This window comes from Saimiri boliviensis, chromosome 4, assembly GCF_048565385.1.
Source record: "Saimiri boliviensis isolate mSaiBol1 chromosome 4, mSaiBol1.pri, whole genome shotgun sequence".
Taxonomy (NCBI): Eukaryota; Metazoa; Chordata; class Mammalia; order Primates; family Cebidae; genus Saimiri; species Saimiri boliviensis.
In genome coordinates this window covers 149,829,281-149,844,561 of record NC_133452.1, presented here as the reverse complement: position 1 = coordinate 149,844,561, position 15,281 = coordinate 149,829,281, and the positions used below count along the sequence as shown (strand labels likewise).

The window sequence follows — 15,281 nt, the reverse complement described above, 5'->3', positions numbered from 1 at the left end:
CTTCAGCCCACTGCTTATAGAGAGGCAGGGGAGGTTCAGCACCTGCACACTCACAACAAAGTTGCTCAGAAGTTACATCGCAGCAGAATCCCATCAAGGCTTGGGTGTAAGAATGCATCTGGCTGTAGATTATGGAGGCATAAACACTAACCCTGTTCAAGGTTTCATCTTCAAAGCATCTTTCCAAAGAGCTGTGCATATTCACAGTTGGGGACTTTTGTGAAATTCAGCTGGCAAGCAGAAGTGAGCAAAAGGGGCTTCTCACATCTGCTCCTTTGTCTCACAACTGGAAAGAACAGAGGCTTCAGAACCAGACTAGATCTGAGTTCAAATTCTGACTCCATGGCTGGCTAGCTGTACTGAACCTAGAGAAAATCAGTTACTTTTTAGAAAAAAATTATTATTCATTTATTTGTTTAAAAACATAGAGCAACTTCAGCATGTGAATCAGAGGACACAATCTATCCAGAAGGAACTTAAGTATGCCATGTAGCCCGCCAAAGGAACACAGAGGACGTAAGCATCCCTGGTTCCTTCAAGACCTTAGACATGCCAGATTTTATTCCCAGTTGCTACTGTCATAACAGGGGCACTAGTCAGCCCCTTGGAGAGGGACTCACCCTAGAAGAAAATAGTTTACTTCTCTGAGCCTTGGTCCCTTGTCTGAAAAGTTAGAGGATGATACTACCACAATTAAATAAGATTATTGCAAGTAGTGGAGGCAAGTGCCTGGCACCCAAGATCTCCGTCTGATATAGTTTGGGTGTTGTCTCCTTGAAATCTCAAGCTGAATCATGATCCCCAGTGTTGGAGATGGGGCCTGATGGGAGGTGTTTGGGTCATGGGAGTGGATTTCTCATGGATGGTTTTAGCTAATTTAGGCTATCTTCTTGGGGCTGGCCTCGCCATAGTGAGTTCTGGCGAGATCTAGTTGTCTCAAAGTGTGTGGACCTCCTCCCCACATCTCTCTTATTCCCTTCTCACTGTGTAACGTGCCTGCTCCGCATTCACCTTCTCCCATGATTGTAAGCTTCTGAAGCTTCCCCAGAAGCCTAGGAGATGCCAGCACCGTCCTTTCTGTAAAGCCTGCAGAACTCTAAGCCAATCAAACCTCTTTATACATATCTCTATATATTACCCAGCTTCAGGTAGTTCTTTATAGCAATGCAAGAACAACCTAATTCACCATCCCACCTGCTTCATTGCAAACTCCTGGGACTAGGAGCTATGCCCATCTCTTTATATCTCCAACAAAGCCTCTGCACCATTAGAAAGTACTCAAAATACAGAAGGGCTTGAGAATTCCTTATAGCTTCTTAATCTTACAGGCATCATCACCAGTTATCTTCCACCCTAGGCTTCCCTGGAAGCTAATATTCTCAGCATTAGAGTCATTCTTTCATTTCAGATACTCTCTCGGTCTTATATACCACAATCCTATTTACAGTGACGAGCAAATTATAGTTTCATGTGACCTACTAGTGGAATGAATAGTGATAGAATAGGACACACAGCAGATACATTTGATGAAAAGAAGAAGGAGATGAGGAATGGCTTGGAGAATAAATGGCTTGCATGCAGGGGAACTCTAGAATGGATGAATAGATACCCTGATAACTCAAAGGAGAGCCTATGTGCTACTAGGGTCTGAGTCAGGAAGACTGATCCTTAAACAGGAGGTGAGGGACGTTGAAGACAAACCTCGTTTACATCAGAATTCATTTTACGTTAGGAGCTTAGAATTCATTTTACGTTAGGAGCTTCTCACCCCTTCCTGACAGATGGCAAGTGCTTATCATGAAGACCTGGTCTAGTCCGACTATTACATCATTATCACCATGACGTCATCAGCCTCTTGCATGGTGTAGTTCTTCAGGGGCCATGAAAAGGGCCTCTGTTCTCACTGCCACCCTCAATATCTTGCTAATGTACAAAACAACAACAACAAAACACCTTTCACTAATCAAGCCTCCCATTTCATACAGAGCCAGATTTAACATACAAATACTTCTGAGAGCCGTGACCTATGAAACTCATGCATGTTAAATTCTCAGTGAAGGATATTTGATGATTTGAAAGCATGTCTTAATAGAGGGAGGGCGTGCTTGGCAGAGTGAAAATGAGGATATTGTTAGTAAAGAAACAGGTGCGGAAGGGTCAGCTGTAGACTCCAAGGACCAACCTTGCCTAGTTCGTAATTTTTCACCATGTGATTTGCCAAGAGATGCAGGTTATGAGTGTTCTGCACCCCTCCCTGAGCGAGCTACTTGATGGGTAGAGCACCCCCAAATGGAGCTGGCTCATGATTTTGGCAGCTGATAGGGTGACTAAATTCTGCATGTCCTTGGAGGGGTGGACAGAGGGGACATAGCTGTGATGTGCCACTCTCTTTCCAGCCTTGATTATCTGGCTGGCACTACAGGAATTTAAACTTCTTTTTTTTTGAGACAGAGTCTCATCCTGTCATAAGGGTCCTACAATGATTCTGGAAACAAAGACTTGACAACACGGATGGTGTAACATGGGAGAAGCCTTGGGCATTGGCATTTATCAAATTTCCTTCAAAATGCATGAGTATCACAGCTTTTACTACCTATGAGCTGTTGACATGCTTAAGAAGAAAGAAGACAAAGAAAAAAATGAGGATTCCTTTAGCTCCTGAAGAACCTCAAGCAGTGTTGAGCTCCTCCAAGATCTCTTTTTATCCAGACATCTGTCTTACCGACCAGTCACAGAGATCCTGAATGTTGAAGAGAGGAGGATACGTATTAAGGGCATATTTTGTGTTTCTTTGAGGGCAAGAGTATGTCCTATTCACCACTATATCCCCGACGCCGAGCACAGTGCGTACTATATGGTCAACTTTAAATGCGTATATGATGCTCAGATGGGTTTAAGTAATGTGATCAGTGTTTGACAGTGGCATAGGAATTCAAATCAAGACCCATCTGACCCAAATGCCCGGAATAGTTTCCACTCCACCAACAGTACTCAAACTTTCTTGACTGATATCCTCAGAAACACATTTTACATCATAACCCAGTAGAAACACAACACACACACTCCTGTGAAAAGTTTCATGAACTCATACTTGCTCTTAATATGGGTGACATCCCCCTTTATTTTCTATGATAATCTTTCCTATTCCATTATTTAAAATATGTCATAACCATGAAATTGATTTTTTTATCCAATAATAGTGATTTAAAAAATAATGAATTTCTTAATTCAGTAATAATAATACGGTTCAACTTAGTTCAGTAAGTTGGATATCACTCCACTCCACCACACTATAGGATTTGTTCATTCATCATACAAATCATTATAAAGTGCCTACTAAGTGCATGTCCCTGGCCATATACATGCTGTGGCCTGAGGGTAGGGAAATGGTGGTCATCTCCCTGGCATTTGCAGGCTTGCCTGCTTTCATCTTGCCGCACCTTTGGAAAGCCAAGCCCGGCTTTCCCAGCTTCCTCTGTTAGCAGCTGCTCTGCTAGACTCAGCTCCTCTGAGATGCTAACAGGAAGAAGAAAAAGATCCCTTCCACCATAAGAGCTTAGAAACCTTCCGCTGAGGCTTAAGTCTGGCCTAAGCAAATATATTTGGTTACACTTTAGGGATTTGTTTTCACTCAACACTAAATTTTATTAAGATTCTAGTAATGAAGTTAGATGACGTAGAGTTAGGGAAATATGTACTGTATGACTTTTACAATACCTTGCCAGGAATCTGGTACATGATTCTGAAAACTCCCAATCTAGACATGCTTTATTCCTTATGAAAATTTTTCTAACTACATTCTAAAATGCACTTATGTTGTCATTTTATATGTATGCATTAATTCAACTTTGCCAACTTTTTTTTTTTTTTTTTTGAGATAGAGTGTTGCTCTTGATGCCCAGGCTGGAGTGCAATGGCGCAGTCTCAGTTCACTGCAACCTCTGCCTCCCGGGTTCAAGCGATTCTCCTGTCTCAGCCTCCTGAGTAGCTGGGATTACAGGCATGTGCTACCATGCCCAGCTAATTTTGTATTTTTAGCAGAGATGGGGTTTTACCATGTTGGTCAGGCTTGTCTTGAACTCCTGATTTCAGATAATCCACCCACCTCGGCCTCCCAAAGTGTTGGGATTACAGGTGTGAGCCACCATGGCTGGCAACTTTGCAAATTTTTTAAATCCTCTGGTTAAATAAAATTCTCTATCTTGGAAAATAGATTGCAGCATCACTGCTAGTATTTTTTCCCTTCCAGACTTATCCTGCCATCACGACCTTTTATTACCCTCACATATCACCGAACTAAGCGGTAGAGGCCAGAAGAACTGCTGGACACCAATTCATAGTTTCCCCCACTCTGCAAGGTGGATTCTTTGTAATCCTCAAATCAAGGGAAAGGAAAGAACCATTCCAAAATATCCTTCCAATTCACAGATGAACATCTCTGAGTCCACTTGGGAACCGTTCTAGACCCCAAGCATGGAGGACGGGGACTATTTGCATGACTATATACACAATGACAGAGGGAGACTTACCTGTTCATTCTAGTGGGCTTAATGCAAATGCCACAGCTGCATGAATCGTGGTTATGTGGTTGCTTATTGGGGATGGGATTGAAAGCCTACCTTCAAGGGGGATCCCCAAGATGAGAGCCAAGAAGATGCTAAGCTATTTGTGCACGAGGTGATTGTGAGATAGAGATCAAAGGGTAGACAGCCACTCTTCCCTGGTTGGTAAGCGGAGGTGCCCGAGAGGGCACTCTTTGGTGTTAACTTACTGCGTCTCACCTTGTTCCTTCCTAACCTCAACCCCTGTCATTTTACTGTATCCCTCACACAGTCACTCTTGAAAGACCCTCCGAGCGCCAGTGGCCTTTGCTCCTAGCACAGAGGACTAGACTGCTTACCTAGCATCTAAATAATCCCAGTTCTCTTTTTTTTTTTAACTGCCCACCTGCAACTGTCTTGATCAAGTTCTATCCCAATTCCCATTGAGCTAAAACTTCATTATTACTAAATTTAATTATATTTGCAATATAAATTTATTTTAGTTACAATAACCTAAAAGTAGTATAGTTACTATTATTATCTGTTTTAGTTTCCTGGAGCTACTATTGCCACGTATCACAAACTAGGTGGCTTAAAAATAATAGAAATGTATTCTCTCACAGTTCTGCTAGCTGGCAGTCTGAAATCAAGGCATCAGCAGTACTCTGCTTCCTTTGAAGCCTCCGAGGAAGACTCTTTCTTCCTGGTGACGCCCACTAATTCTTGGCTTGTGGCCACATCACTCCAATAGCTGCCTCTTTCCACACACGCATTCTTCCTTGTGTGTCTCTGCACCTCTTACCTTACAGAGAATCTGGAATCTGTGTTTAGATCTCCCTGTCCTTTCTGGTGTAAGGATGCTAGTCATGGATTTAGAGTCTGCTGAACATCCAGGAGAACTTATTTCAGGATCCTAAACTCATCACATCTGCAAAGATCTTCTTTCCAAACAAGGTGACATTCTGAGGTTTTAAGGTGGACATACATATTGGGGGTGAAAGGAGTGAGACCATATTTAACCCGATACATTATCCCCATTTGACAAATGAAGGGATTGAGATGCTAAATTTCAGCTTTTAACTCTTCTCACGTCTCTTTCCTGGCTCAAGGAGTCACCAGTAATTTATACCATCTATTGAGTGCCCATCACAGGACAGGCATTTGTAATTCATTCTCTCTAGGCCTGACCATGCTCAGACAGACAGGCATCATTCTCTCAACATTAAGGATAAAGAAACTGAAGCTCAGCAAAGTTGACAGATTTTCCCAACAGAAAATCACCCAGTAACAGCACAGAGCTCATTTTGGCTGGCTCTGACACCTACTCCCTTTTCCTTTAAACCACGCAACTTCTACCAAACTCTGCTTCTGTTTGCTTCCCAATGTCTGGAACAGCAGTCCTTCCTTCTGCTTCCTCAACATCAAATCATTAAACATTTTCATTCAAATCTGAGGCACTGTGGGAAGGGTGCCTGTTCAGGACATAGGTGTCATTGTGGAAATGCCCTCTTTCCTAAGCCTGAGCCTTAACAGACAGGCAAGTGAGTAAATGACAGAAGAGGGCCTCAAAGGGAAAGGGGACATACGAACTGCTGCTAAGAGTATATGGCAGAGCCCAGGCAGCCTTGCCTGCATATTTGGAGTCACCTTCTGGGGATCTTCTAAAAGTACTAATACCCAGATCTCTCCTCCAGAGATCCTGAATTGGTCTGGGCTACAGATTGGGCACTGGGAATTTTTTCTTTTTTTTTTTTTTTTTTGAGATGGAGTCTCACTCTGTCACCCAGGCTGGAGTGCAGTGGTGTGATTTCGGCTCACTGCAACCTCTGCCTCCCAGGTTCCAGTGATTCTCCTGCCTCAGCCTCCCAAATAGCTGGAACTACAGGCACGCGCCACCACGCCTGGCTAATTTTTGTATTTTTTGGTGGAGACAGGGTTTCACCATATTGGCCAGGATGGTCTCAAACTCCTGACATCGTGATCTGCCGGCCTCGGCCAGCCAAGGTTGGAAGCCGCCTAGATTCCTGCTATGCGGGAATTCTCCTTCCATTTTCCTTGCCTATGGCAGCAGCTGAGGTCCTCAGGTTGTTTTGAACATCACTGGAGTGAGCCACCGCCTTTGTTTCTAGCTTCCTTCCAGAGCCGCTGCCCAGCCACGCAAGTGCTTGGCAAATTTTGTGCCTGGTCCCTTTGGGTGCAACAGCAGAGGTGACTGAGGTGCAGTGTGGGGCCAGGCTCCCAAATGGCTCACAGGCCTCTGCAAAGCCTTCTGGTGTGGCTGCCTCCTGTCTCCCTGTGACCTCAGTAGTTCACAAGAGCACAGACTACTGGAGCCAGGGAGGTACCATGTGGGAATTCTGCCAACAAATGGCCTTTGGACTTGAACTGTGGCCTGGGCTCTCCCCTGGGTCTCTAGTCTGCTGGCCTGCCCTGGTAACTTGGGACTTGCCAGCCTCCATCATCACATGAACCAAGCCCTTAAAATAAATCTCTTTCTAGGTACGTACACATCCCACTGCTGCAGCTTCTCTGGAGATCCCTGGCAGCGACACTCCTCTTCCTTGGCTCCCCCGGCCTCACCTCCTTTCTCTGGATTCGCCCACCCTCTGCTCTCCGCGTGGTTTGCCTGCAGTGTCTGTGACTCATAGGCCTATAATAATCCTTCCGCTTCTGCTTGCCAAACTCTCTTCTCTTCATTCAAGAGTCTCCCCAAATCCCACATCATCCCATCAAGGAAACAACAGTCTCTCCTCCCTAGGATGAAGCCGTTCAGTGGAGCAGATTTCAGAAAAAAAAAACTCACTGTGTGAGTGTTTCTTTAAAAATTCATGTTGGAGACTGTTCACGCATGACAGTAAGGGGACTCGGTGTTCCACAGGCTCTGTCTCCGAGGCCAGGCTGCAGGGGCTGTGTCTGCTCTGCACAGGTCTGCATTTGGCGCATAGTCGCATGGGGCTAGTGATGCCCGCAAGATGGTGGTCTGGGGCATGGCTTCCTGAACAAGCTACTGAAGGCCACTGTCCTGATGGCTACAGATTTCACAACCAACCCGATGCCACCACCCTGTTCATATGACCTTGCTTAAGGCATGGAGCATCCAGGGACATCCCTGGGCGTGGGTTCTTTCAGCTGTGGGGCCACCATGTCTTCCTCTCTCGGCTGTGGCGCCACCGTGTCTTCCTCCTGGGAGCAAAGTCAGTTATTACACAAGCTCAACATGAGTGTCAATACCTGAAGCCCACAGCAAAGAGCACAATCACTGATCCTGTGGCCTAGACACCTCACCCGTGTTCACCTGCAGGCATTCTACCTGCAGGCCATTAGGAGCTGGAATGAGAAGCATGGCCATGGCCAAACTATGGCAGTTACTGAAAAAGACCTGTAAGGGCCTCATCACTGTCCCCATGCGGTGAAGGATGAAGGATTGAGGAGGCACCATCCTCCCGTCCTACCACACATGTTGGGGGTGGCTGTAGTGTTGCCACAACCACCATGAAGCCACACTCTTAGTAGACATTGCAGAGCCATGGGACATGCTGCCTCAAAGCTCTATCTACAAGCTACGACCCCAGAGATCCCTGAATGCCATAGGCGGGGTGGTAACCCAGGGACAAAGAAAGCCCAAAGTGTATACTCACATCACGGGGATACTAAAGCGTCAGAGTGAAAGAACACAAGCTTTACAGGTACTCTAAATTCCGTTAGTCCCATTTACACAGCATTTACCAACTTGGGTGACTCATTCAACCTTTCAGAGCTTGGTTTTCTCATATATGGAGGAAGAGCACAATGCTTGCTTTGTGTTAGTGCTACTGAGAAGAAGGACGATGGTGATGATGATGATGATAATAGACTGAGGACATTTAGCCCAGAGTCAGCATCCAATAAACACCCATTTCCTTTTCTGTTCTCTTGACCAAAAGCCTCTACTAATCCAATGATGGCTACTTATAGGTTATAATTTGCAAGCCTCGTAGATGGAGTGTGAAATCTCAGTATAGAGGAGCTGATGGTGGCACTAGGATGCAGAAGGCATTCATGGAAGAGAAGATCCCTTACTGTCTGCATGACTTCACAGAATCAGCAAGAGGATCCCAAATGGTGTGTCCCAGCACCCATTCCCCAACTTGAAGTTCTAACAGAATAAAGATAAAGGAAGACAATGAAATACTGTAAATGTCACAGAGCCTAGAAATCCTAGATTTTAGAACCCTCTAAGTCTGTGCAAAGCATTATCATTTCAACACATAACCCAATTTCAGGAGGCTTATATAAAGGGAACACAGTCCACTGTAGCACCCACTTTCTCCCCACCAGTGTATGGGAATACCTCCCAAGCAGTTCTGGCCTTACAGAGCCCTAGAGACAAATTCATTTTGCTTTTTAAAATGTATTATTTATTTATTTATTGAGATGGAGTATTGCTCTGTCACCCTGGCTGGAGTGCAGTGATGCGATCTTGGCTCACTGCAACCTCCACCTCCTGGGTTCAAGCAATTCTCATGCCTCAGCCTCCCAAGTAGCTGGGATTACAGTCACCTGCCACCACACCTGGCTAATTTTTGTATTTTTAGTAGAAACAGCATTTTACCATGTTGGCCAGGCTGGTTTTGAACTCCTAACCTCAGGTGATCCACCCTCCTTGGCCTCCCAAAGTTCTGGGATTACAGGTGTGAGCCACCATGCCCAGCCTCATTTTGCGATTAACAAAAGACAAAGAGGCCCTCCTCGATATTTGGAGATACCACGTTTGATGAATTTCTATCTTCTTATATTGTAATAAGAAGACTTGGCAGGATGATTTTTACAATTGTAGTATACTTTTCATGGGGAGAAAAGGAAATATATATATGCATGTATTTTATGTATACAAAATATAAACTGAAAAAAATGCAGTTGAACATATATATATTCTATTCTGGTCTTCAACTGCATTTTTACATTATCTCATGCTTGGGTCTGGGCCTGCTGTTAAATGGGAAGATGAGAGCCCTCTGGTGGCTAAATACACTCTTCTTTTCCTTTTTCTTTCTTTTTTTTTTTTTTAGATATAGTAAAACGTGTTTTGAAAATCCTATGCCTGCAATTTGCTGAATAAATTTCATATTTTCTCCACTGTGCCCCCTCATCCTTGAGTAAAGAGATAATGAAATATTCTGTTTTCAACCTCTCTGATGCTCATACTCTGCATTTAGGCAAATATTTAATCCACCTTCGGAAAAGATAAAACAGTGTTTTAGAAATTCGATTTTCAGATACTCATCTGAAAAATATTTACTGGGCATCTATAACAAGTAAGACATCATTGTAGGTACTTTAAGACCTATAAGAAAATGTACAATATAATATCTAATTGCAAGAAGCTTATAGCAGAGTACAAAAAAGAATAGCCTTGACTTTTTAAAAATGTGGTTTTTTTCTATCAACTTTAATCATTTTATCAAATACATAAAAGTTCTTATCAGAGATATCCTCCTAGGCCCCATCTGCTCGAGTGCCTGCAGCAGGAATCGGATCATCAAATTGAACTCCCACTCTCTGTCCTGCCAACGCTACTTCTCTTTATTTCTATTGATGCCAACTTAGATTAGGGCACCTTAATTTCAGGTCATTACAATATCCTCTGTTTTTGTTTTTATTTGTGCTTTTGTTTTTGTTTTGAGACAGGGTCTGTGTCTATCACCCAGGCTGGAGAGCAGTGGCACAATTACAGCTCACTGTATCCTCGACCTCCCAGGCTCAAACAATCCTCCCGCCTCAGCCTCCTCAGTAGCTGGGACTACAGGCACATGCACCATGCCTGGCTAATTTTTAAATTTTTTGTAGAGAAGGGTTCTCCTATGCTGCCCAGGCTTAACAGTGTGCTTTTAAAAAAGGTATTTTTAAGTTATTTTTGAGTGGTTAATACATGTGCATAGGATAGATTTCAACATATACAACAGCAAATGTATACCAGATAAGTCTCCCTCACACTCCTACACCCTAACCACCTGGTTCCCTTCTACAAAAACAGCTACAAGTCTCAACCCTTTGGATATACTTGTAGAGATACTCTGTTCACGTACAAGCATATATGTAGTTTTCTCACAAATGATGACATGCAGATCAGTGCTTTGCTTTTACATCTTTCAGTATGTGTTGGAGAAAATTCTAAATCAGTGTAAAGAGGCCTGCTTCATTCTTTTCAAGAGATGCATAGAATTCTATTACATGTGTATTACCATAATTTATTTAATCAGTTATCTGTTGATAGAAATTCAGATGGTTTCCAATCTTTTGCTGTTACAAGTCAATGCTGCAATAAATGTCTTCATAGAGACATCATTTTTGCACATGTGCCAGAATATACTTAGAAAAAATTCCTAGAAGTGAAATTATTGGATCAAAGGATATGTATATTTTTACTTTCGAGAGTTATTGCCAAATTATTCTTCATAGAGGTTTTACCAAAGTCTACGCTCGCTGACAAAATATGAGATTCTGTTTCCCCAAAAATTCTCAACTATACAGTGAGTTAGAACTTTGTGTTTTATCTTTACCAATCTTATGGGTAGAAATGGTGTCCCAATACAGTTTTAAGTTACATTATTCTTAATTTGAGTGAGGTTGAGCATCTTTTTATGTTTAAGATGTATTTTAACATAGAGATACACCTTTATCTTTATCTTTACTACACATGTATTGATTTATATGTGTCTCCCTATAGCTCTTGCTCATTTTTCTGCTTGAGCTTTGTTTTTTGTCTTATTGAACCATAGGAGCTTATGGCAGGCAGCTTCTAAGATGGCCCCAGACGACTCCACCTCCTGGTATTCATGCCCTGCTATAGTCTTCCTCCCATATTGCACCATGGTTTCTCTATGTGACCAATAAAATATGGCAGAAGAGATGGCAAATCATTCCCAATATTAGCCGATAAAAGATATTCAGCTTCTGTCTTGGTGGCTTTCTGAAGATCACTTGCTCTGGGGTACACCAGTAGCCAGGTCTTGAGCAGCCCCAGATAAAGCAGACCACGTGGTGAAAAGCAGAGGCTCTTCTGAGAGTCTCTCAAATGACCTTAGCCCGGGTCCTTCAGCCTTGAGCAAGCCTTGGAAGGACCACAGCCCTGACTGATGTCTCCACTGCAACCTCCTGAGAGACCCTGAGCTGGAACCACTCAGTTAATCTGTTCCCAGATTCCTGACCCACAGGAACTTTGAGATTATAAATGTTTGCTGCCTCAAGATGCTGTTATGAGGCAATATTTTACACTTGATAAGATAATGTAGATTGATAATAATATAGAGTTGAAAATAAGAGTTTGATAATAATATAAAGGTTTTGGTATATTAAGAAAGCCAGGTCAAGGGCAGTGATGTGTGCCTGTGATCTATTTGGAAGGCTGAGGCAGGAGGATCACTTGAGCTCAGGAGGTTGAGTCCAGCCTGGGCAACATAGTGAGACTTCATCTCTAAAAATTAAATAAATAAATAAAATGGTAAATTTTTTCAAAAGAAAGAAAATTGGTTTCCTTCTCTCGAGCTTGAGTTTTTTGACTAGAATTTTAAAAACTTTTTCTTGCTTGTTGAATGTCTATTAGTCCTCGCTGTGATTTCTTTTCTTTCTTTTTTCTTTATTTTCTTTCTTGCCATGCGGATTTTTAAAAAACTTACATAGTGAAACTTATCATCTTAGGGGATTACTGTTATACTTAGAAATGACAAAAAAGAGATTATTTAAAAATTCCAAATTTTGTTTTCCTCCATTTCTAATACTAAAGAGCTAGGTCACCTTTGTCAACCTTTCTGCTAAAATCCACTAAAAATAATGAATACGATACTTTTTTTTTTTTTTTTTCAGACAAAGTCTCACCTTGTTGCTCAGACTAGAGCACAGTGGCCTGATTTCAGCTCACTGAAACCTCTGCCTCCAGGATTCAAGTGATTCTCCTGCCTCAGTCTCCTGAGTAGCTGAGATTACAGGTATCTGCCATCATGCTGGCTAACCTTTTGTATTTTTAGTAGAGATGGCATTTCAGCATGTTTCCCAGGCTGGTCTTGAACTCCTGACCTCAGGTGATCACCCACCTCCACCTCCCGAAGTGCTGAGATTACAAGTGTGAGCCACTGCCCAGCCACAATTATTTTCTAGTATCCTTTAAAGCATCAAGAAACTGACAAGATAATAAAGAATTGCCAAACCAAGATGTAAAAGAGTCCAGGAAGGAAGAAGAGAAACTGTATTAGTTTGCTTTCACACTGCTGATAAAGACATACTTGAGACTGGGAAGAATAAAAGATCTAATGGACTTACAGTTACATGTGGCTGGGGACGCCTCACAATCATGTTGTAAGGTGAAAAGTGTGTCTCATGTGGTGGCAGACAAGAGAAGAGAGTTTATGCAGAGAAACTCCTTATATAATCATCACCTCTTGTGAGACTTATTCACTATCACAAGAACAGCACAGAAAAGACCTGACCCCATGATTCAGTTACTTCCCACTGGGTCCCTCCCACAACACGTAGGAATTCAAGATGAGATTTGGGTGGGGACACAGCCAAACCATATCAGCAACCAAAACCTTTTGTCCTAAGAACATATGGAGAACTGTGATCCAGTATTGAAGACCTCACAAAGTAAGAGGGGCAGAAGTCAAAAGCCCAGAGCCCACTCAAATTAGAATGTTAATATTAGACCCCCATGTACATTAACCTAGAATCCCAAAGGTAAACCTTGAGGAATTAAAAAGTACCCATTCCTCTTCCTTAAAAAAGTCCTAAGACAGCAGTGTCTTAGTGCTAAATAAAGGAGAAAAACAACAACAACAAAGTATAGCACAGAGAGACAAAAGATGGGAAACATAAGGGACTAACTAAGAGAAATGAAAGATTGAAGGAGAAGGTCTACCACGTAGAGTCCAAAGAAAGTTACATTTTTAAAAACTGATTACTAGAAATAATTAGTGAATTTATCAGTGTCTGAAGATGCAAGGTTCATATACAAAAATCAGCTTCAATGCTTTATATTAGTAGTAAAGATAAAATAAAGTGTTCAAAAATATAATTTACAATAGTATAAAAACACAAAATACTTGGGAATTTTTAAATTAAGGTAGGATTTGCATACAGTGAAATACACAGATCTCGTGTGCTCAGTCTGATGATTTTTGATAAATGAATATACATGCATATCCTATAACATGTCCCTTTCTCCTCATCAAGATAGAAAACACTTTCATCGCTCCAGAAAGCTCCCAAGCCCCTTTCCAGTAAATCCCTGTTTCAACTTCAGCTCCCAGCAACTTCTGTTCTGATTCCTTTCACCATAGTTTAATGTCACTATAGAATTTCATGTAAGTTGTATAGGATGAACATTGTCTGGCTTCTTTACCTTGGTATAGGCATGATGTTTTAAAGACTCATTCATATCTTTGCATCCATGTTTCATCATTTTTACTGCTTTTAGTATGTATGGATATATCACAATCTGTTAATCCATTTTCTTCTTTTTAGACATTTGGGTCAATTTCAGTGCAAGTCATTCATAAAGCTTTTATGAATATTCCTATGCAAGGCCTTTAGTGAATATATGTTTTCTCTTCTCTTGAGGAAATATTTAGAAGTGAAACACATGCAACAAAAGGCACTCACCATGGTGTCTTGGTATTAGCCAGAAATATGGCTGCTCCATTGGAATGAAAGCTCTTTTAAAATAGGGACCAGGTTTGGTTTACTGTCTTATCTTCAATGTCTTGCGTAATAAAGGGCACACAGGAGGCATTAACTATGCGTTTCTTGAGTCAATATATTCAGGAGAAAATACTCGTTAAGAATAAGACATAAGTAAACAATACATCTCCAATCCAGTTGTCCTTGGTTACACTAGGATACTGTTTCAAAGATATGAGCACCTTACTAAAAAGTTCTTTTGATGGTTTTGTAAAATAAGTCCCACGGAAATTTCTCAAGAAAAATCTGAAACTCTAATAATAATATTAAAATGGCTAATATTTCTTGAACCCCAACAACAGCAAACAATTTAAGATAATCACTGCATTCAATCTTTGTACTCTTGAGTAGTCAATCCAAGGTAACAAGGCTTAAATAAGTTAAATAGCTTGCTTAATGTCACACTGCTGAAAGTTGGTATTCTTGCAATGGATATAAAGAAAGAATTTTGACTTATTATTTTTATATGTGTTATTTTTTAAAGCAATTTTCAGTCCAAGTTTTTCCACACAAAGAATGAAAATGACTATAGCAATGCCAACATCACCAACATACTGTAAGGATCAAATGCAATTATATATTTAAATTAATTCTGTAAACAGAAAAGCACAATGCCAGTTCTCATGATGATTTTCATCGTCATCATCATCATTCTTCCACTTACTAACTGTATGGCCTTAGGTAGGTCACTGTTAACTTGTAAAATGATGATGGTAACAATCCAGCACAGTAGTTGACCTTGAATAAATCCTCAATACAGAGCTGCCACTGCTATTGACCTTGGTCTGTTATATCATCGTTCTTGTTCATATTTTCACTCCAGGACAAGTTGTCACTCCCTTGTAGGTAGGGGAGCACCTAACCAGTCTTCATCATTCTCCTTCTCTCAGTCACACCAAAACTTTGACCAAAGCTACCAATTAGAATGCCCATTAAAGAGGTCCATGGTATCAGTCACATTGGGTTCCAGCAGCATAAGTTAAAGAAATTCCAAATATCAATGTCCCTTGTTCCCTCATATAACTTTAA

The 15,281-nt window shown here is 41.6% G+C and overlaps 1 non-coding gene across 1 annotated transcript; it reads right to left on the bottom strand.

Annotated features, from left to right (window-relative positions):
- Positions 1–485: 485 nt before the first annotated feature.
- Positions 486–627, bottom strand: LOC120361195 (small nucleolar RNA SNORA67). Its single transcript, XR_005577539.1, has one exon. It is a non-coding gene; the product is annotated as a small nucleolar RNA SNORA67 (small nucleolar RNA).
- Between the last annotated feature and the right edge of the window lie 14,654 nt (positions 628–15,281).